Below are 21,735 nucleotides of genomic sequence, written 5' to 3'. Positions count from 1 at the left end.
TCTTAAGAGGCAGATCAGGTGATCTGGTATTCCCACCTCTTTCAGAATTTTCCACAGTTTGCTGTGACCCACACAGTCAAAGGCTTTGGCATCATCAATAAAGCAGAAATGGATGTTTTTCTGGAACTCTCTTGCTTTTTCGATGATCTGGTGGATGTTGGCAATTTGATCTTTGGTTCCTCTGCCTTTTCTAAATTCACCTTGAAGATCTGAAAGTTCACGGTTCACATATTGCTGAAGCCTGGCTTGGAGAATTTTGAGCATTACTTTTCTAGCATGTGAGATGAGTACAATTGTGCGGTAGTTTGAGCACTGTTTGGCATTGCCTTTCTTTGGGCAATGCCTTTTTAAACTTTACAAGAAACTGCAAAAAAATTATCCAAGGTGGTGGTACCATTTTACACACTCCCTGCAATGTATGAGATATACTGACCAGACTTGATTTTGTATATCTTTTATTTTTAGTAAAATAGTTTTATTCTTATAAATATAAAGAGATCTAATTAGAGTTTAAATTTTCATTTTCCTGATGATAAATGATCTAAGCACCTTTTATATATTTATTGACCATTCAAATGTTTTCTGTTATGAAATGCAGATTCATCTATATTATCTATTTTAACTGGATTGTTTATCATTAGTCACAAATTATTATTCATTACAAGTCAGCCTTTAGTTACTCCATATCAGTACTTTGTTAGATGTATATATTGTAAATATTATCTCTAAGTGTGTGACTTACTTATGTCTATTGATAAAAAGAAACTTTAATTTTGCTAAAATCTTTGTACTATGTAAAAATATTTTTGGTTAGTGCTTTCTGTATCCTGTCTAAATAATCTTTGCCTTCTTTACAGTCATAAATTTTTGCCTTTATGTTTTCTTCTACTTATTTAGCATTCATGTTTAGCTCTATGTCACAAAGTAATTTTCATGTACAGCATGAAGTGGCCACAAAATTTTTGGTTTTACAAATATTCATTGTATGGTGCTCCCAACACCAGTATTTTAAGGATTTTTTTCCCTTTTTAATTGTATTGGCACCTTTGTAAATAATTAAGTGACTAAGTGACTCTACACTTGTAGGTTTGCACTGTGATCTGTTCTGTTGATCTACTTGTTTATCCTTACACCAATACCACACTGTCTTAATTACTGTGACTTCAGAATAAATTTTAAAATCTAGTCATGGAACCTCTCCAAACTTTTTTCTTTATTTCTGGTAGTATCCATTGACTTGAAGTCTACTTTATCTAATACTAATTTTAGCTAAATTTATCTGTTTTATGATAGGATTTTCAGTTGTTTTACTTCCAACCTCTCTGCATCCTTATTGTTTATGTATTTATGTATTTTTATTTTTTGGCTGTACTGGGTCTTCATTGCTGCATGTGGGCTCTCTTTAGCTGAGGAAGTGGGAGCTACTCTCTAGCTCTAGCCCACGCTTCTGACTGCAGTGGTTTCTCTCTTGTTGCAGAGCACAGGCTGCAGGTGTATGGGCTTTAGTAGTTGCAACACAGGGTCTCACTAATTGCTGTTCACAGGCCCTAGAGTGTGCAGACCGCAGTAGTTGTGGCACACAGGATTCGTCTCTCCATAGCATGTGGAATCTTCTTAGATCAGGGATCAAACTGCTGTCCCCTGCATTGGCAGGTGGATTCTTATCAACTGCACTACCAGGGAAGTCCTCTGCATCCTTATTTTTAATGGCTTAATGTCAGGCTGCTTATAAACAAGACCCAATTATAAATTGTATTATTGGGTCTTATTTTTAAGTCCAAGCTGACATGTTCTGCATTTTGCAGTTTATTCCAACAATATTTATATATTTATTTATATAACTGACTTATGACTTTCATTTTTATATTTCTCCACGTGTTTATCCTTTTCTGTGCTCTTTGTTTTCTTATTAAATATCCAACTTTCCAATTGGGCAAATTCCCTTCATTCTAAAAAAGATTTCTTTAAGCTACTGTTCAGGCATATCTGCTAGTGAAGAATAACCTCGTCATTTCTCTGAAGCCATTTTTACTTCATTTTAATTGTAGTAGATATTTTCATTAGGTAAAGAATTGTGAACTGACATCCTTTTAGCATTTAAAAGATGTTATTCCATTTCTCTAGCTTCTGTGTATTTATTTAGTCAATCATCCATCTTTCTTAATCAAGACTATTTCTAGGGTTTTTCTCTTTATCTTTGGTTTTCAACAGCTTGACTATGGTTTACCTTGGCAAGGTTTTCTGTGTTTATCCTGCCTGGTATTCAGCAGGCTTCTTCATTCTGGGGTTTGAGACTTTAATCAGCTTTGAAAACGTCTAGGCTATTTTCTCTTCATATTTTATTTTCCTGCCCACTCTCCTTCTTTCCTGGGACATAAATTACATGTATACTAGGCCATGTTATATTTTCCTCTCAGACTTTGCTTTTCTAGTCAGTAATCTTTAATTGTCTTATCCTACATGCTTTCGTTTAGATTATTTCTATTGATCTGTTACTAACACTTTCTTCTGTTTCAGTTACCCTGGTGTAAATCCAATCCAATTAATTCTGCATGTCACTTCTTTTAAATTAATACACTTTCTTTTCTAGGGCAGTTTTAAGTTCACAGCAAAACAGAGCTTATTCAGTAAAATTCCCACAGAGGAGAACCGGGGAGAGTGGAATTCGTAAGTCTCCTTCAGATGCAGATGGAACGTGTCAGCCCCAGTGTGGCTGTTTTCCCCTTGTCCTCGCAGCTTTTCTTTGCCTAGGACAAACCTATTCCATTTGCTAGCGATTTGCAGACTAACCCAGAAATGCAAGCTGGCACTGACTTGTGACAAGACAGGGAAGGTCTGTCTATGTTTGGAATTTATTTAGACTTACTTGACTCTACCACTTTTTGATAGCTTAAAATACAAACACTACTTTTTAGTTTATCCATTCTCACCTTTATAGTGAAATCAGTGGTTTTTTAAACCCTCTACAACTTCACCAGAAATGTAAAATAGTGTTTGATACACTTGACCACTTACTCATCTTTTTTCCTAGCATATAAGATATCAATAATTTTCAAATTTTCCTTTGCTCGTATTTTTCACTTTCCCTACTGTTGTTATTCCTCAGGGCTCTTTCTTCTACACTATTCTTTTCTCATTATCTTTTCTCTCTCAGAATGATCTTATTGACTCTCATCCATATGTTCGTGATCCCAAAAGCCATTCTCTGCCTAAGCTGAGGGACCACATAATAACTTTAAGCCTTTTGGAAACACAGAATAGCTTTTGAGATTAGAGACTTTAAAGACAACAGAACAAATGACTCCAGTTTCTGAAGAACTGTAAAGAGTAAGATTTTAGGACAGAAGAAAAAATAGTTCATACTTATTGAAAATCATCTGTTTTAAAATTTCACCATAATTTTCACTATAAGGAGTAACTCACAAATTTTATACAGATTCTTCCATCATCAGATGATTTACAAATATAATTTCCTTTTAAGGAGAGAATCATAGTTTTACAAATGAAAAAGTGAGGTCTTATAGTAGTTAAAGCACCTTTGTGCATATTTTTCAAGAATCATATTAAAAATTGCAACTGGTCCATGAAACTATATGTATGATGCAACACAGATTTAGTAAATTGGAGTACAATACAATAACTGTTTCTTAGGAAAACAAATATAATGAAGATAAAATGGTACTTTTTTTTAGACCATAAACCTGTTTCTTGTTAGACCTGCCATTATGTTTAGACCCTGGAAGTATATACTAATGCTTAACGTCATAGAAAAGGAACTTCTACTATGTTATTGTCATTTGTGGAACTCAAATCAAATTCTGCAATAAGGCTTCCCATCCTCTAGATAATTTTGTCTCTTATAGATCAGAATAATCAAACATTCAAAAATTTTAAATTTGAGCATAAATGCCTCACATACATTACAAATGAATTATTAAAAATATATGCCATCTCAACTTTTTAAAGTTACATTGCATAAGTCTGCCCAGTGAAAATATCCAAGCAGGGTCCTCCATAATCTCACATTCAAAGCCATCCAAATAAACATAAAATCCAAGTAAAAACAGTGGCCTTGTTATGTAAATACAAAGTCTAGTAAATTCATTACTGGACTCTTCTTCGAAATAGACTCAGACCAAATAGACTCAGAAATTCTGGAGCTACTATTTCATTTTGCTTTACAACTCTGATACAAAACTAGATTTTATTATTGATATGGCTAAAACTTAACTAATATTTGAATCACAGAATTCCTGAGCCTGAACTTCTAAAACCATGAACGTTTATAATCTCTGAAAATTTAAGAATAACAAAACACCTTAAATTTGCATTAAAATATTTAAACATAAATATTATATTATGTAATATGTGTTATTTAGCTTAAATTACACCTTGGTGGTGGTTTAGTCGCTAAGTCTTGTCCAACTCTTGTGATTCTGTGGACTGTAGCCTGCCAGGCTCCTCTGTCCATGGAATTCTCCAGGCAAGAATACTGGAGTGGGTTGCAATTTCCTTCTTCAGGGGATATTCCCAACCCAGGAATTGAACCCAGGTCTCCGGCATTGCAGGCAGATGATTTACCAACTGAGTTATGAAGGAAGCCCGATTACACCTTAAATTTAATCAATTATCTTAATTGAAAATTCACATTCCAGGGATGGTCACCTAGCATTATATGAGAAAGATCACACTTTAGAGACAGCTATTCTAAAAATTTCAGCTTTCTTTGTGACCAATACTAGATTTTTAACAATTAAAATAATGAGTAACAAAGTGGGGTCTCATTTGTGAAATGAATGCTTGTGTTGTCAGTATGATAAATATTAAAAATGTGTTTTCAATGGTAACAATAGTGGTATTCCAGACATATGGGTTACCTTAAGTTTTAAGACACTCCTGCCCTTGCATAACGGAGAAGGCAATGGTACCCCACTCCAGTACCCTTGCCTGGAAAATCCCATGGATGGAGGAGCCTGGTAGGCTGCAGTCCATGGGATCGTGAAGAGTCGGACACGACTGAGTGACTTCACTTTCACTTTTATGCACTGGAGAAGGAAATGGCAACCCACTTCAGTGTTCTTGCCTGGAGAATCCCAGGGACGGGGGAGCCTGGTGGGCTGCCATCTGTGGGGTCGCACAGAGTTGGACACAACTGAAGCAACTTAGCAGCAGCAGCCCTTGCATAAAAGTATAGTAACCTAGGAAGCTCTAGTACCTGAATCTTTGGACACAGAGCTTGAGGCTTAGGTCTTAATTGCTCTGGGATCCAGACCCTAGAGTGGAGAATTCTGTTTTCCTTTTGTCAAATATAAATCAGCCAAATCCTGCCTTCAGCACATTCTTGCAATTGTTTCAAGTAAGTGACTCATTTGAAAAGACCCTGATGATGGGAAAGATTGAAGACAAGAGGAGAAGGGGATGACAGAGGATGAGATGGTTGGATGGCATCACCAACTCGATGGACATGAGTTTGAGTAAGCTCCAGGAGTTGGTGATGGACAGGGAAGCCAGGTGTGCTGCAGTCCATGGGGTCACAAAGAGTTGGACATGACTGAGCAACTGAGCTGAACTGAACTGAAATGTTTTATTGAAGATGGTCTTGAAAGTTAGTCACTCAGTCGTGTCCGACTCTTTGTGACCCCATGGGCTGCAGCCTACCAGGCTCCTCTGTCCATGGAATTCTCCAGGCAAGAATACTGGAGTGGGTTGCCATTAGGGTACCTAAAAAAGAGAGCTGGAACATAATCAAACTGACAGAAAATGCTGTATATACAGTTTTGTTCACACGTGGTAATCTATATTTGTTCAATAATTTAGTTTAAGATTTGCATCCCCTATGATTCAGTAATGCTGCTGCTGCTAAGTCGCTTCAGTCATGTCTGAAGCCCACCAGGCTCCCCCGTCCTTGGGATTCTCCAGGCAAGAACACTAGAGTGGGTTGCCATTTCCTTCTCCAATGCATGAAAGTGAAAAGTGAAAGTGAAGTCACTCAGTCGTGTCCAACTCTTTGCGACCCCATGGACTGCTGTCTACCAGGCTCCTCTGTCCATGGGATTTTCCAGGCCAGAGTACTGGAGTGGGTTGCTATTGCCTTCTCCGAATTCAGTAATGAGGTCATGGGAAAAAGCTGAACGTCACCTCACCAAAAACTTTCTGACAGTTATCAATGTGTTCTAAAGGACCCTTAATAACTGAACTCTCTCAATTCTGTTTGCATCAATATAGTTCCAGCAGTGGAAGCTTTTATAAGACTCATTTCTTAAGCTTCTATGAGAAGCTACGAATTAACACATAGGCTCTAGCAACTAAGCACTACTTATGAAGGTGTAAAGGCTTTCAGCAGTAAAGACAACATGTTAAGTGGAAGTTCAGGGGCCTCCATAGTCTTAATTTTGCACATAAACTATGAATGAAGACATCACACATAATATAGGAGCAGACAGTGAAAGGAGTAAAGGAGAGCAAAAGATTTATGCATTATAAGCTGTCTGAAATCTACAAACGGGTTTTAAGTTAAGGATAGAATACCTATATAGAAACACTTTCCCTTACACAATAGGCAATTAATAACTTATAAACAGCTTGACAAATCACAAAAAGAAACTGTACACTGACGCCTTCAAAAGCAACCAGGATCTTCCTGAAGTCATTTAGCTTTCAGAAATCCATACTGTGCTCTTAGTCACAGCTGTTTACAGAGCATTTAGTCCTGGAAGGCCTACACTGAGCATTCTGCTTCCCGACACAGTACCTGAACGTTTTCCTTCAAGCCCCAATATCACCTAGTATCCAGACTGTGATTTCTCTCTAGTCCTCTTCTTTCTTTGGGTTTCTTCTTTAGAGCAGTGATAGTTAAAGCCTTTTCTACAGTGGTCTTTGAGCAACTGGTTTAAGTTCTCTCACAGGAACATGAAATGGAAAAGGGGAAAAGAAGAACAGGACTTTGTTTCAAGTACAGAATCAAAAGGAATTACTATTATGAAATTTTTTGTGTCCAAGAGTATATAAAGCAATTCCAAAAAGAGATTTCCTGTACTTTTTATTGTTCAAAAGAAAAAAAAAAAAGTTCTGATTAACTTATGCTCCTTTCCCCCGCTCCATCCACCAAAACAAAAGGAAAGAATCTTATCTCACTATACCAGAGGTAGAGCTCAACAAACTTCAAGAAGAGGGGGGATTTTCCTGGCAGTACAGTGGTTAAGACTTTGTCTTCCAATGCAGGGGGTGTGGGTTCAGTCTCTGGTTGGGGAGCTAAGATCCCACACACTGCAAGGTCAAAAAACGAAAACATAAAACAGAAATAATATTGTAACAATAAAGCCTTTAAAAAATGGTCCACATCAAAAAAGAAATCTTGAAAAAAAAAAAAAAGAAGACCGGGCGTAGTAGAAGGTGTTTATGAAGTCTTAATCAGAGTCACACTGTCATAAATTACTCTGTTTTAGCTACTTTCTTCCTTGTGCATATCCACTAGAGATTCATATTTTTAAAGTGAAGAATCATTTTGTTGGCATTGATGAGATCATTTATCCATTCCTATGCTGTGAAGGTGGGGCATGTTTTATGCTAGGCAAACAAAAACAATAGCTCCCACGTATTGAAGGGAGAGAAAGACAACATGCTTGTACACAAATAAATTCAAGTGTATCTGAAAAAACAAAACAAAACATGGATGTATAGTCACACCATCTAGTCAACTATTTATTTAAAAATACTTGATTAAAGACAGAGAAGTGTTTTGTTGACATCTTTAGCCCTTGATTATAAACCTCCCAAAACATTTGAAGTTAAGATGGAGAGACATTTGCCATTATGGATCCAGGATCAAACTGATTAGTGTGTGTGTTTGAATTTGAAAATTTTAAGTCAAATCTTTAGGTTTATTTTTAAACACTGGAAAAAAATGGGAAAATCAATGTTTCATGCATTTTAAGTGTTTCATGCATTTTAAGAACAGATATTGGGTTTTATAATATCTCACAAGGAAACTGCTATAATGATGATGAAATGGCAACTCAAGAAAATAAATTCTGCAGATTCTCACTGAATACTTTTAATCTATACAAGGCACTACAAATAAGCAAAATCTGTCTCTTGAAACACTTAAAACATAATGAGAAGTATAAACTAGAATCTCAAATAATCATAGAAAGTTATAAATAAAATGGTATAATTAGCAAAAAAAATGGGAAAGACTAAAAATAATAAAGAGCATCCTAATTTAATTTAGGAGTGATAAAAATGTGAAATGAGCAGTTAAAGAGACAAACAATCAATATTTTCTTATTACCCAGTCTTTATTGGGACTTTAAAAGTCCCAGTGAATTTATCACCTCATTTAATCCTCTCAGGAAGATCCCCTGGAGAAGGAAATGGCAACCCACTCCAGTACTCTTGCCTGGAAAATTCCATGGACAGAGGAGACTTGTAAGCTACAGTCCATGGAGTCGCAAAGAGTCGGACACTACTGAGCGATTTCACTCACTCCCTCACTTAATCCTTGACATCTTACTTTTGATAGATATTTTTGTCCCAAATTCACAAACTGAGGCACACAGTGACCCAACAACTCACCCAATGCCACCCAGTTATCAAGTTACCTAGTTCTACCTGATTATTCAATTTCCACTGGTTCCTGGAGATAGTCTGAAATACATGATAATACAAAGTCTGTGCTTTTAAATACAGGTTCAACAAAATTTACCCTGTATTTTAGTGCTTGGGTTTGCTATAAGAGAGTTACAGAGAGTAAGAGAGAACTGTAAACGACGTATGTTTTTGTCTTTTATTAAAAGAAACCAAATTGGAAGAACTTCTAGTTAGAGGGATGGATGAAAAAGTAGCTATCAACTATTATTTGATTCAAAGCCCAGTTGAAACAAAGAACAAATTTTTAAAAAATAAGGGAGGAATTTCTGATTCTCTTATTAATAGAGTAAGACCCTAGCAGGCAATTTCTCGGAAAATAACTGTAAAACCCTACAAAAAGTAATTATCTAAAGGCACTGGAGAATGAACAGTAGAGAGATTCTTGTGCTATATAAATACCTGAAGGAGGAGTTACACCAAGAAAATTTCCACTTTTTTGGTCTGTTATCAAGAAGCTATGTTAGCCGCTCATAACAGGACAGGTGCCAGCGGACAGAATTTAGCTCTTTCTGGCCAAGCGAACAAGAAAACTGAAGTCATGCAAATCATGGACACTGAAGAAAGTGGAAACAGATGAGCGAGAAAGTGGGAATTATATATGTGAACCAGTTATCTATTGTTATGTATTAAATTACCTCAAAACTTAATTGCTGAAAACAGCCAACATCCATGACCTCACACAACTTCTGTGACTCACATCTGTCTTATTCAGTGAGAGAGGGAACTAAGTGTGGAAATGCAGGGGAGTGAGAATCATTGAAGGCCATGTTGGCAGCTGGCTACATTATGTGTTCATTTCCTCATCTTTCGTAACAGGGAATTTATTAATAGTGTCCAAAGGTGAAGCAGGAGGTTACACTATAACTATTCCAAATTTAAAATAGTTTTTAAATAGCAAGAAATCAATAAATAGGCTTATTTTCAAGTGTAAGTCATTTATTTTGGTTAACTAAATCAGAATCATTTGTGTCATTTATCAATAATTTATACCAAAATTATTTAATACTGTAACAAGTTCTCTCAGTAAGTTTTATGCTTTTATGGAATGATGTGATATATTACAGAATTTCTCTATGGAAATTAATCTTGTTTTATAAATGTAATATCTAGTATTTTATTTTAGCATCAGTGTGAAGAATGATAAATAGAAGTAGGTTTTTCACCTTTAAAATCTATTTTACAAACTTCAAGATTAAGAAACTTAGAATTATGGAGAACGTGTGGAAATAATGTAGGGCACTGACATGTCAAGGCAAAAATAGGAAAGGGAAAAGTCACTCTTTTGCAGTATGAAAAAAATTCCCTTTGTCTGACATCTGAACTCTTCCATTCTCTACCTGGATCCTATCATCCTATCACATTTCCCATTTTTTCCCAAAAGAGGTCTTCGTTCTTTGAGATCAATGTCCTGTCAGAAACATGCTATTTACAACTTATTAAAATTCTGGAGTTGTTAAATAATGTAACCCTATGTTTAAACTCGGGAAAGTATTAACAAATCCCCTGATATGACAGATGAGAAAATGAACACAGAGTATAGCCAGCTGCCAAAATGGTTTTCCAATGATTTATTCTTCATTATTGTCTACACTGGTTCATGTTACATCCTTTAAAGGAATCTGATTTAAAGCATGGACCTCCTCCCTTAATTTTTCTTAACATCTATTCCTCTCCCAAAGCCTTAGGTTCCTACTATAGAATTTCCCCTATTCGCCCTTCTCCAACTTATGGGTTTTCCAAAGAAAAAGTAATATTAACAACCACTTGCTTAAATGAGAGAAAGGGTATGACTTCTGACCAAAAGGACCCTATCACAACAGGAACACCCTGCGTGTCAGACAAATATAAGGAACCTTAGCACCTCTTCATCTTGTCCCTGCTACAGTCATCCAAGATTCTGCCTGTGAAGTGCACCTAAGGGAGAGAACTCAGGGGTTGGTCTCATAGGATGAAGTGATAGTCTCTAAAGTCCATTGGTTGTGATTAGCTTTCTACTTTATACTGCCCTGAAAGGCTGTTATTTCATTAAAAAAAATTTTTTTTAATTATTTCTTCTCTGGTTACTAACAAGCAAGAAAAGTGTGGTAAACTCATATACTATCTGGATTTTATGTAATGGAATGGTATAGGACTTAACATTTATCCATTCAGCCATTCCATAAATATTTATTGACAATGACTCTGTGCCAATCACTATACTAGATCCTGAAACTCACTGATAAACAACAGAAGAAAAATCTCTGTTCTCACAGAATTTGTACTCCGATGAATGGTTCATTGCCCTAGCAATATCAACTGGTGTTCCAGCTATACACTGCGGAATAAATAAAACACCTGTGGGAGGATTTATTTTTCAAAGATGGCCCCAACGCTCTCTCCCACTTTTAATAAAATGTGACTCTGATACTCCTCCAAAACAGGGGGTTTAGTAGGGTGACCAATTCATCCTGGTTTCCCTGGAACTTTTCTGGCTTTACCACTGAAAGCCTTGTGTCCAAGAAACCCTTTAGCCCAGGCAAAACAAACAGACAAACAGAAACAAACCTGAGGCCTTGGTCACCTAAGATTTGTCTTTCCTCCCCTTAATCTAGATGGCCTACGACTACAACAAAAAGAACATACGTGATTTACAAAACTAAGACATAGAGACAACAGAGCATTCACTCATTTGGAACCTGGTACCAAGCTCTGAGGAAGCCCAAACTAGTCCACGTGAAGAGTTCTCATGGAGAGATCACAAAGCTACACAGTGCGCCAGTCAACAGATCAGCTGAGGTCCTGGCTAACAGTCCAAATCAACCACCAGAAGTGTAAGTTTTCATGTGACTCAAGCCCCCAGCCATCGAGTCACTCCTGGCTTTCAAATATTCCCAGTTCAGACATTGTACAACAGTGAAAAGTCAGTCCAGCTGTGGCCTTTCAACTTCCTGTCCCAAACAGACACAGAAAGATAATGATTGCTATCATTTTAAGTCACTAAATACGGGGATGATTTGCTATTCAGGAATAGAGAAGTGACACACTTTCCCAAACTAGGTGACTTAAAAACACAGTCACTTACATATAACTGTCAATTTTATGGACCAAGAGTTTACGATGACTTCAGTCAGGTGAGGGTTCTGCTCCTCATAGCAAATTAACTGAGGTTACTCAGTGATAGTCAGCTAGCTAATACTCTGCTTTGGAGAGTTCAAGACAGCTTCACTTACATGTCTGACATCCTGGAAGCTATGGCTGGAAGCAGGCTAGCTGGGACTGTCAGCTGGAGCACTCCTGCAGCATGGCAGACTCAGGTTAGGCAAACTTCTTCGGTGGCAGCTCAGAGCTTCCAGAGAGTGCTCTGTAGGCCTGCATAAAAGTTACAGAGCTTCTTAGGATCTAGCCTCAAAAGTCCCAGGAAGTGTTCTTTATCATGTTCAATAAGTTAAGCAAGTCAATAAAGCTATCTAAAACTCCTGGAGAGGAACTTTCCTCAAGGGGAAGAGTTGCAACCAATTTGCAACCATGTTGAATCTTTCATAGTTGGTGTCACAAGAACCATACATGGTTATCAGTTAAGCTGATAAGATTGAGAGTTTAAAGCCAAGTGTGCATCCCTCTTCTTTATTTTTAGACACACACCTCAAAAGCTATTTGGACTCTCAATCAAATGTTTTGTTTATCTGTTCAAAGGCCATTATATGGCCATTGTATTAAGGTCAATTGTTGTTGTCATGTCCAACTCTTTGCAATGCCACGGACTGCAGCACTCAGGCTTCCCTGTCTTTCACTATCTCCCCGAGTTTGCTCAAACCCATGTCCACTGAGTCAGTGATACCATCCAAAGTCAGGGTGTTAGGCTTATCATCTAAAAATGGCAAACATCAAACTTGTGTATGTAGGTGTTAAAATTTTAAAGCAGACAATATGGACTACTATTTTAAGTACATATTACTTTTGTATTAAGGAAAAGCGTCATTTTTAAAAGTAGGGCTGAATCTATAGGATTTCCCCTATGACTAAAATGGGAATGAATCTGCCTAGAATGTGGGAGATCAGAGTTCAATCCCTGGGTCAGGAAGATCCCCTGGAGAAGGAAATGGCTACCACTCCAGTAGTCTTGCCTGGAGAATTCCATGGACAGAGAAGCCTGGTGGGCTACAGTCCACGGGGTTGACACAACTGAGCAATTAACACTACTTTCTCAATATATAGCTAATCTTTATTAACAGTGTGGGGAAATGATGCAAATTTTAAATGAATATAAGAATCAGTGGAAATTTCAAGAATAAGGCAAAGGATGAGTGTTCTATATAAAACAAATTTTGGATTTGATATTTTCACACATATTGTTGCAACATATTTTGCTTTGTATTATAATTGCTAGTAGGACTCTGCCAAGGAGTTATTATAAGAAAATTTAACATTAAGCAATGATTTTCACATCAGCAGCTGCCTTCCAAAAGCTTCTTGTCTTACACATATGGAGCCAGTGCTTATTTCAGTGAATTATAATCTTCAGCAACTTAATAATCAGTAGATAGCTTTTGGATCTGCACTTCTTGATTTTGGTAATTTCAAAACCTCCTCTTTGTAATCTATGATTCAATTTAACACTTATTTCTCTCTTCTAAGAACTACTTTTTAAACTTTTTGACTTTATTTTTTGAAATCCAGAATGTATCTTCCCAGACTAAGATTTTTAAAAATTAAGAGATGGTGAAACTAATCAGAGATATTCCTCACATAATCTCTCTTCTTCTTTTAGCCTCTTATTTTTCTTTATCATTAGTAATGTACAGTTACTTAAGGCCCGCTATATGCAGGGCACAGTGGACAACATGTCATGATTTCAAAAACATAGAAAACAAAGCCTACATGCAAAAGGTTTACGAGTCTGTTGGGGATACGTGACATACAGATTTAAGATAACAATACAAGGTAATTTGGGGCTGGATGTCAAGAAGACAGGTGTAAGACCCCTTGAATACCCTTGAACGTGAATCGTGTTCTCTAATCTAAGAAACCATCATCAGAAATATTACTCTTCCCTCTTTGGAGACTGTTCTGGTTCCCTGACAATTCTCTGGTCACTCAGACTCCCAAGGACATCATTCAGGACATCCGCAGAATTAACCTCCTGCTCTGATTCACTCTTTATGAAAGAATCCTCTTATCTAACTCCCTAGAAGACTTGTGTGGCAAACCACCAAGAAGTCTGCTAAACAGACTCTGATAAACAGACTGTTGAAGGAAGCTATTATTTTAAAACTAAGAAATTGATATCAACAGGCAAAAATGGGAGATAGATACACAGAGAGATAAAACATACTAAAATGAGGCTAGAAATGGTGTGGTTTAGGCATAGAAGGAGGAGAAAGAGTAAAAAAAGATGTACTACTAAGGGAACAAAATTCCCTCAGGTAAGCGTGAGGTATCTAATAAAACCAAAATAATAATGTGTAACAAATAATTACAGTGGGAATCAGGCAGTTCTACTGATTTTTCCTAGTCTTGCTCACAAGTTATCTGAGGATAGGCTGGCTATCACCTGATATACAATGACCTTCGCTGCCTCAGCTGAAGTAACCCGGATTCTACTAATGTCACATTTTCCAGCAGACCAGAGTAGCATGTTCTTTTTTTCACAACAGGAGAAGGCAGGTGACCAAGCTCAATGGCACAAGAATTTTACCAGACTCTCCAGTAGAAACAGCAAGTCTGAACAAGAGAAAATCATGACAGTATACATTATCCTCCATGACCTGAGGCCCTGCAGAAATCTTGGTGAGGACAAGAGATTCGTCCTCATAAATCTGACAATTTGTGACAATTTGTCCTTGTCACCATAAGACAAGAGGACTCCAGTCTTATCTTGACCTTAAAGGCAGAGAAATTCCAGCTAACACCTACTGTATTAGTTTTTGTTGCTGCTGTAACAAATTGCCATGAGTTTAGGAGATTAACAACAATTTAACAACACAAATATATTATCTCACAGTTCTGTGGGTCAGAAGTCTGGTTGGTCCTACTGGTTCCTCTGTTCTGGTTTCACAAGGTCAAAATCAAAGTGCTGACTAGCTAGTTTCTAGGTTGCTCTAGGAAATGTTCCTTTCCGAGGTCATTCAGGTTATTAGCAGAATCTAGATCCTCATGGCTTTAGGAATAAGGTCTTTGCTCTGTCAGCTAGGGGTTACTTTCAGTATCCAGAGGCCACCTACCTTCCTTCATCTTCAAAGTGAACTACAGTGGATTGAGTTCTTTCCATTATCTGAGCTTCTCTGACCTTATCCTTCGATTTACCTCTACTACTTCCAGCTAGATGAAGTTCTCATGAACTTCCAGATGTTCAAGCTGGATTTAGAAATGACAGAGGAACCAGAGATCAAATTGCCAACATCTGTTGGATCACTGAAAAAAGCAAAAGAGCTCCAGAAAAACATCTACTTTTGCTTTATTGGCTATGCCAAAGCCTTTGACTCTGTGGATCACAACACACTGTGGAAAATTCTTCGAGAGATGGGAATACCAGACCACCTGACCTGCCTCTTGAGAAACCTGTATGCAGGTCAGGAAGCAATAGTTAGAACTGGACATGGAACAACAGACAGTTCCAAATCAGAAAAGGAGTATGTCAAGGCTGTATATTGTCACCCTGTTTATTTAACTTATATGCAGAGTACATCATGCAAAATGCCAGGATGGATGAATCACAAGCTGGAATCAAGATTGCCGGGAGAAATATCAATAACCTCAGATACGCATATGACACCACCCTTATGGCAGAAAGTGAAGAAGAACTAAAGAGCCTCTTGATGAAAGTGAAAGAGGAGAGTGAAAATTTTGGCTTAAAACTCAGCATTCAGAAAACTAAGATCATGGCAACCAGTCCCATCACTTCATGGCAAAAAGATGGGGAAACAATGAAAACAATGATAGACTTTATTTGCTTGGGCTCCAAAACCACTGCAGATGGTGATTGCAGCCATGAAATTAAAAGACTCTTGCTTCTTGGAAGAAAAGCTATGACCAACCTAGATAGCATATTAAAAAGCAGAGACATTACTTTACCAACAAAGGTCTGTCTAGTCAAAGCTATGGTTTTCCCACTAGTCATGTATGGTTGTGAGACTTGGACTATAAAGAAAGCTGAGCACTAAAGAATTGATGCCTTTGAACTGTGGTGTTGGAGAAGACTCTTGAGAGCCCCTTGGACTACAAGGAGATCCACCCTGACAATTCTAAAGGAAATTGGTCCTGAATATTCATTGGAAGGACTGATGCTGAAGCTGAAACTCCAATACTTTGGCCACCTGATGAAAAGAATCAACTCATTTGAAAAGACCCTGATTCTGGGAAAGATTGAAGGTGGGAGGAGAAGGGGATGACAGAGGATGAGATGGTTGATGGCATCACTGACACAATGAACATGAGTTTGAGTAAGCTCCAGGAGTTGGTGATGGACAGGGAAGCCTGGCGTCCTGCAGTCCAGGGGGTTGCAAAGAGTCAGACAAGACTGAGTGGCTGAACTGAACTGAACTGAGATAAAGTTCTCACCTGAATTACAAGGATAATCTAGCATAATCTCCTTATTTTAAGGTCCCTAATCCTAATTACATCTGAAAAATTCATTTTGCCATGAAATACATTCACAAACAGGTTGTGGACGTTTGAGGTACTGATCACCTACCATACCATGGATCAAAAGCAATCCTTTCACATGAAGAGCCTACCACAAATGAGGCCAAGACTAGTCCCGATTTTGTATACTTTGTCAATCATCGCTTAGTCTGTAATAAACCATGTGTTCTCATTTGGATTTAAAAAAAATATGATGGCTATAAATGGGGAGCATCTGTTCACTTCGTGATCACTCTTTCCCCTCACCACTAGTTAAAGGAATATCTAGAGCAGAGCTAATTAGGAGACAAAAACTTAATTATCCTAGAGCACTTCATCTTCAAAGACAGTGCTCTTCTATCCCCACCATAGCCCCAGATTCTCAGACCAAGAATTCTAATTCATCGCTAGGTCTTAATCATGTCCAACTGTTACGGATTGAATTGTGTCCTACAAAGTTCTTATGTTGAAGTCCTAATTCCCAGTCCCTCAGTACATGGCCTTACTTGCAAATAGGGTCACTGTTAAGTGTGATTAGTTAAGATAAGGTCATAATTGGTTTAGGGACTGTGCTAGGTCTCTTCAGTCCTGTCCGACTCTTTTCGATCCTATGGAGTGTATATAGACTGCCAGGCTCCTCTGTGCATGGAATTTTCCAGGCAAGAATACTGGAATGGGTTGCCATGCCCTTCTCCAGGGAATATTCCCAACCCAGGGATCAAATCCATGTCTCTTCCATCTCCGGCGTTGGCAGGCAGGTTCTTTACCACTAGCGCCACCTAGGAAGCCCAGCAGCGGGACCGTATACCCCAATTTACTCGAGTGAGTCTCTACTCCAATATGACTGATATACTTATAAAAAGGGGAATCTGGATAGACACACATACATACACACACAGGAAGAACACCATATGAAGATGAGGGCAGAATCTACAAACCAAACAACGCCAAAGACGGACAATCAGCCACCAGAAGCTAGAGAGAGACGTGGAGCAGACTCTCCCTTACAGTCCTGAGGAGGAATTAGCCTTAACAACACCTTCATCTTGGCCTTTTAGCTTCCAGAACTATGAGGCAGTAAATTTCTGTTGTTAAGTCACCCAATTTGTGGTATTTTATAATGGCAGCCCTAGCAAATAAATACACTAATTAGTTTCAATAAACCTCTGGTGAAAACCTGGGCATAAATACAATGTTTTTAAAGAAATGCACATTGGCTACTTTTGATTATAACCAGTAGCTTTTAAAGAAGTGCATTATTTAGTACCATTATAAATGAAAGAGCTGGAAGGGACTATGCTATGCTATGAGCAGGAATAAAATCATATTGACATTTATGCCAGATTGTTAAGATTGTTGACCTACATCTGCTCATGCAGAAATTAAGCCCTCCCTAACCCCCTTCTTCTCCATCTCAGAATCTCCCCTATATATCTCTGAGTCTTGGGTTTTATCTTGCATTTTCCTGTGATCTCTCTGTTTGTGTCCCTCCTCTCTGGCTTCTTCATCTAGGTACGTTTTCATTGTTTCTGTTTCTGGAACCATGTGTGGGAACACAGCCTCGCATGCTCAAAAGTTTCACAGCAATGGCCTCCCAAATCTTAAGGTGAAAGGGAGGGGGAAGATGTAGGGCTGGGGATGTTCCTCTCAGCAAATCTATGCTAGTGCTCTCAAGGGGCCTGAAGCAGCATTGCTTCTATTCAATGTTTCACTGAGTCTTTTATAACTACGATTACTCCAGCCTTCACCTCTCTCTCCCTGGAGCTCAAAATCTACCCTAAAAGCTAGGAAAGAAAAAATTCAATCTCATCCCCTACACTGGCATCATATCTTTACTATCCAAGTTCCACAAACCCTTGTCTTCTTCTTACCCTCCCTACCCCCAAAAAAGATTGGCAATTCAATTCCTGCATATGGACAGTGCAGTGATCATCAGTCTACCAGTTTCACAAACAGCCTCACTCTATTTCCCCTTCTCTGTGAGTTTCTGTTGCTCTGTTGTGTCTGGCTTTGCGACCCCATGGACTGTAGCCTGCCAGGCTCCTTTGTCCATGGGATTTCCTAGGCAAGAACAATGGAGTGGGTTGCCATTTCCTCCTCCAAGAGATCTTACCAACCCAGGGATCCCACACCGCAGGCAGATTCTTTACCACTGAGCCATTAGAGACGCCCTATTCGGGTTAAGCTAAAAAGAGTAGTTTAAGAAAAGTCAGAGAAGGGAGAGCTTACCGAGAAAAAGGTCAGAGAGAGAAACTTAACAGAAAAGATATGATTTTAACAGGATATTGTGGGATTTAAGTAAATGGAGAGATGGGAGGTAGTCTAGGCCACTAATAAAGAGAAAATAGAGACATGAATTTGACTGAACAAAGGCAAATGTAAGATTCATTTCAGTCAGTCATTATGATTATTCAGGGGTATCCAGTAGAAGAAATTAACCCACAGAAATCTCCTTTCACTGCCTTTTATTCTCAGAAAGAATGTCTATACTCCTGGCAATAATTTAGATTAAAAAAATTAAAAATATTCCCTTCTCATTCTCTTACAATTAGAATTCTTTTTTTGGTTTATTGGTTTAATTTTTAACCCAGCTCATGCCAGTTTTCTCTACAATAATAACTTCGCTTTGCTTCACTTCACCTATGCCACAAGTTTGTTTTCTGTTGAGTTTCTATGCCTTCCCTCAGGAAAACTTCTTTTTCTCTTTTTTCCTTATGAGCACCATCATAAGCTCCATGTGGCTCTTTCCACCTCTCTGAAAACCTGTATGGAGTAGAAAATTTCCCCCCGTTAGCTCCCCCTAGCAACCTGTCTTGCTACTAGAGGTCTCAGTGGCAGCAGGACAAATAAGTCACCTGCTATTCACATTCAAGGCAGGTGGACCCTATCTGGGAAGAAACATGTCTTTCCCCACATAGCAGGTTACTTGTACAAGCTAGATCTAGGCCACTGCAAATTCAGACCTGGCTTCCATCCTCAGGCCTTGATGCAATCATGACAGCCACCAAACAGGTTGAGGTCTATGCCACCTGAAGAGAGATGAAGGGAATGTTCCAGATTTCACATGCTAGCAAGGTAGTGTTCTAAATCCTTCAAGCTAGGCTTCAACAGTATGTGAACTGAGAACTTCCAGATATATAAGCTGGATTTAGAAAAGGCAGACGAACCAGAGATCAAATTGCTAACATCCAATGGATCATAGAGAAAGCAAGGGAATTCCAGAAAAAACTCTACTTTGGCTTCATTGACTATGCTAAAACCTTTGACTGTGTGGATCACAACAAACTGGAATATTCTTAAAGAGATGGGAATACCAGATCACTTTTCCTGCCTCTTGAGAGACCTACAGGAAGGTCAAAAAGCAACAATTAGAACCCAACATGGAACAACGGACTGGTTCAAAATTGGGAAAGGAATACATCAAGGCTGTATATTGTCACAGTGCTTATCTAACATCTATACAGAGTGAATCATGTGAAATACCAGGCTGGATGAAGCACAAGCTGGAATCAAGACTGCTGGGAGAAATATCAACAACCTCAGACATGCAGATGACATCACTCAAAGAGCAGAACATGAAATGGAACTAAGGAGCTTCTTGATGAGGGTGAAAGAAGAGAGTGAAGAAGTTGTCTTAAAACTCAACACTCAAAAAACGAAGATCACGGCATCCCATCACTTCATGGCAAATGAAGAAAAAGTGGAAGTAGTGACAGATTTTATTTTCTTGGGCTCCAAAATCACTGTGAAAGGTGACTGCAGCCATGAAAAGAAAAGATGCTTGATCCTTGGAAGAAAAGCTATGACAAACTCAGACAGCATATTAAAAAGCAGATAATGTTAACCCTATATGCGAGACAGAAAAGACACACAGATGTATAGAACAGTCTTTTGGACTCTGTGGGAGAGGGCGAGGATGGGATGATTTGAGAGAACAGCATTGAAACATATATATTATCATATGTAAACTAGATTGCCAGTCCAGGCTCGTTGCATGAGACAGGGAGCTCAGGGCTGGTGCACTGGGATGACCCTGAAGGATGGGATGGGGAGGGAGGTGGGAGGGGGGTTCAGGTTGGGGAACACATGTACACCCGTGGCTGATTCATGTCAATGTATGGCAAAACCACTACAATATTGCAAATTAAGTAGCCTCCAATTAAAATAAATAAGTTAAAAAAAAATAAAAAGCAGAGACATCACTTTGCTGACAAAGGTCCATATAGTCAATGGTTTTTCCAGTAGTCATGTACAGATGTTAGAGTTGGACCATAAAGAAGGCTGAGGGCCAAAGAATTGATGCTTTCAAATTGTTGGTAAAGAAGACTCTTGAGAATCCCTTAGACAGCATGGAGATAAAATCAGTCAATCCTGAAGGAAATCAACCTTGAATATCCACTGAAAGGACTGATGCTGAAGCTCCAATGCTTTGTCCACCTGATGTGAACAGCCAACCCACTGGAAAAGACCCTGATGCTGGGGAAGATTGAGGGCAGGAGGAAAAGGGGGCAACAGAGGATGAGATGGTTGGATGGCATCACTGACACAAGGGGTGTGAGTTTGAGCAAACTCAGGGAGAGAATGAAGGACAGGGAAACCTGGCATGCTGCAGTCCACAAGGTCACAAAGAGTCAGACATAGCAACTGAACGACTACATAAACTTGTTCTTCATCAGAACACACAGGTTATACAGATCAGGTATTAATCCCAGGGATTATTTTATTGTGACTCATTTTATGGGTGCGGTTTGGTCTCAAAGGGACATATTTTAGTGTGTAGAGTTTACTAAGGACTTAAATTTCTCTAGTATTTAGTGTATCAAGTATTCTTGCTCCAAGAAAGGGAAGGTTGCTTGTCTATTAAGAGTGCAAGCATTAACAATTGGCTGATAAAACCCAACTGCAATTGGTTACAAAACATCATCTAAACAGATCCATTTTAGGGTAGGGCTTTTTAAACTGCAAAATGTCTATAGAAAGTAAAATAATCCTAGTGTGATACAGCAGCATTTCAAAAGTCTTGTTTAAGAGTCTGTTTAATGTAAAAGAGATTAAATTAACTCATGCTGAAAAGGTGATTAAATACACACTAATCTATCACTGAAAACTCAACAAGAACTTCAGTCTGTTACATTTCAATAGTGATTTTTTTTGCAGTCACTGAAATACATTTGGATCAAAAAGGAGGTATGGTCATCTGTGACCATCACAGTTGTTAGGGTACTGCTGGATCCTGTTTACAGCTTCCAAAAGAGTTTTTTAATTTTTTTTTTTTTCGAGTAAGTGCTGCTTGGAACAAAATGACACTTATCCTTGGGAAATGTTAACATTTTGTTGTTGCTGTGACTTCTGTAAGTAATTCAGCTAAAGCTATAAAATGTTGGTGGAAACGGGAAGCAGCATTTTCTGAAGGTCTACAATGTCGAGTGCTTTGCCATGAAGAGTTTTAACTTTCACACTGGTTTTCAGCATGTGTGAGTGCATGCT

The 21,735-nt window shown here is 38.3% G+C and overlaps 1 long non-coding RNA gene across 2 annotated transcripts in view; it reads right to left on the bottom strand.

The window, feature by feature from the left end:
• Nucleotides 1–21,735, bottom strand: part of LOC129640876 (uncharacterized) — a 155,069-nt gene that overhangs the window by 5,612 nt on the left and 127,722 nt on the right. For both annotated transcript variants that reach the window (XR_008709014.1, XR_008709013.1), the window contains one exon: nt 11,859–11,997. This is a non-coding gene — a long non-coding RNA (uncharacterized LOC129640876). The remainder of the gene's footprint in view (nt 1–11,858; nt 11,998–21,735) is intronic.

This window comes from Bubalus kerabau, unplaced genomic scaffold, assembly GCF_029407905.1.
Source record: "Bubalus kerabau isolate K-KA32 ecotype Philippines breed swamp buffalo unplaced genomic scaffold, PCC_UOA_SB_1v2 scaffold_50, whole genome shotgun sequence".
NCBI lineage: Eukaryota > Metazoa > Chordata > Mammalia > Artiodactyla > Bovidae > Bubalus > Bubalus kerabau.
This window is presented reverse-complemented; position numbering and strand designations above follow the sequence as displayed.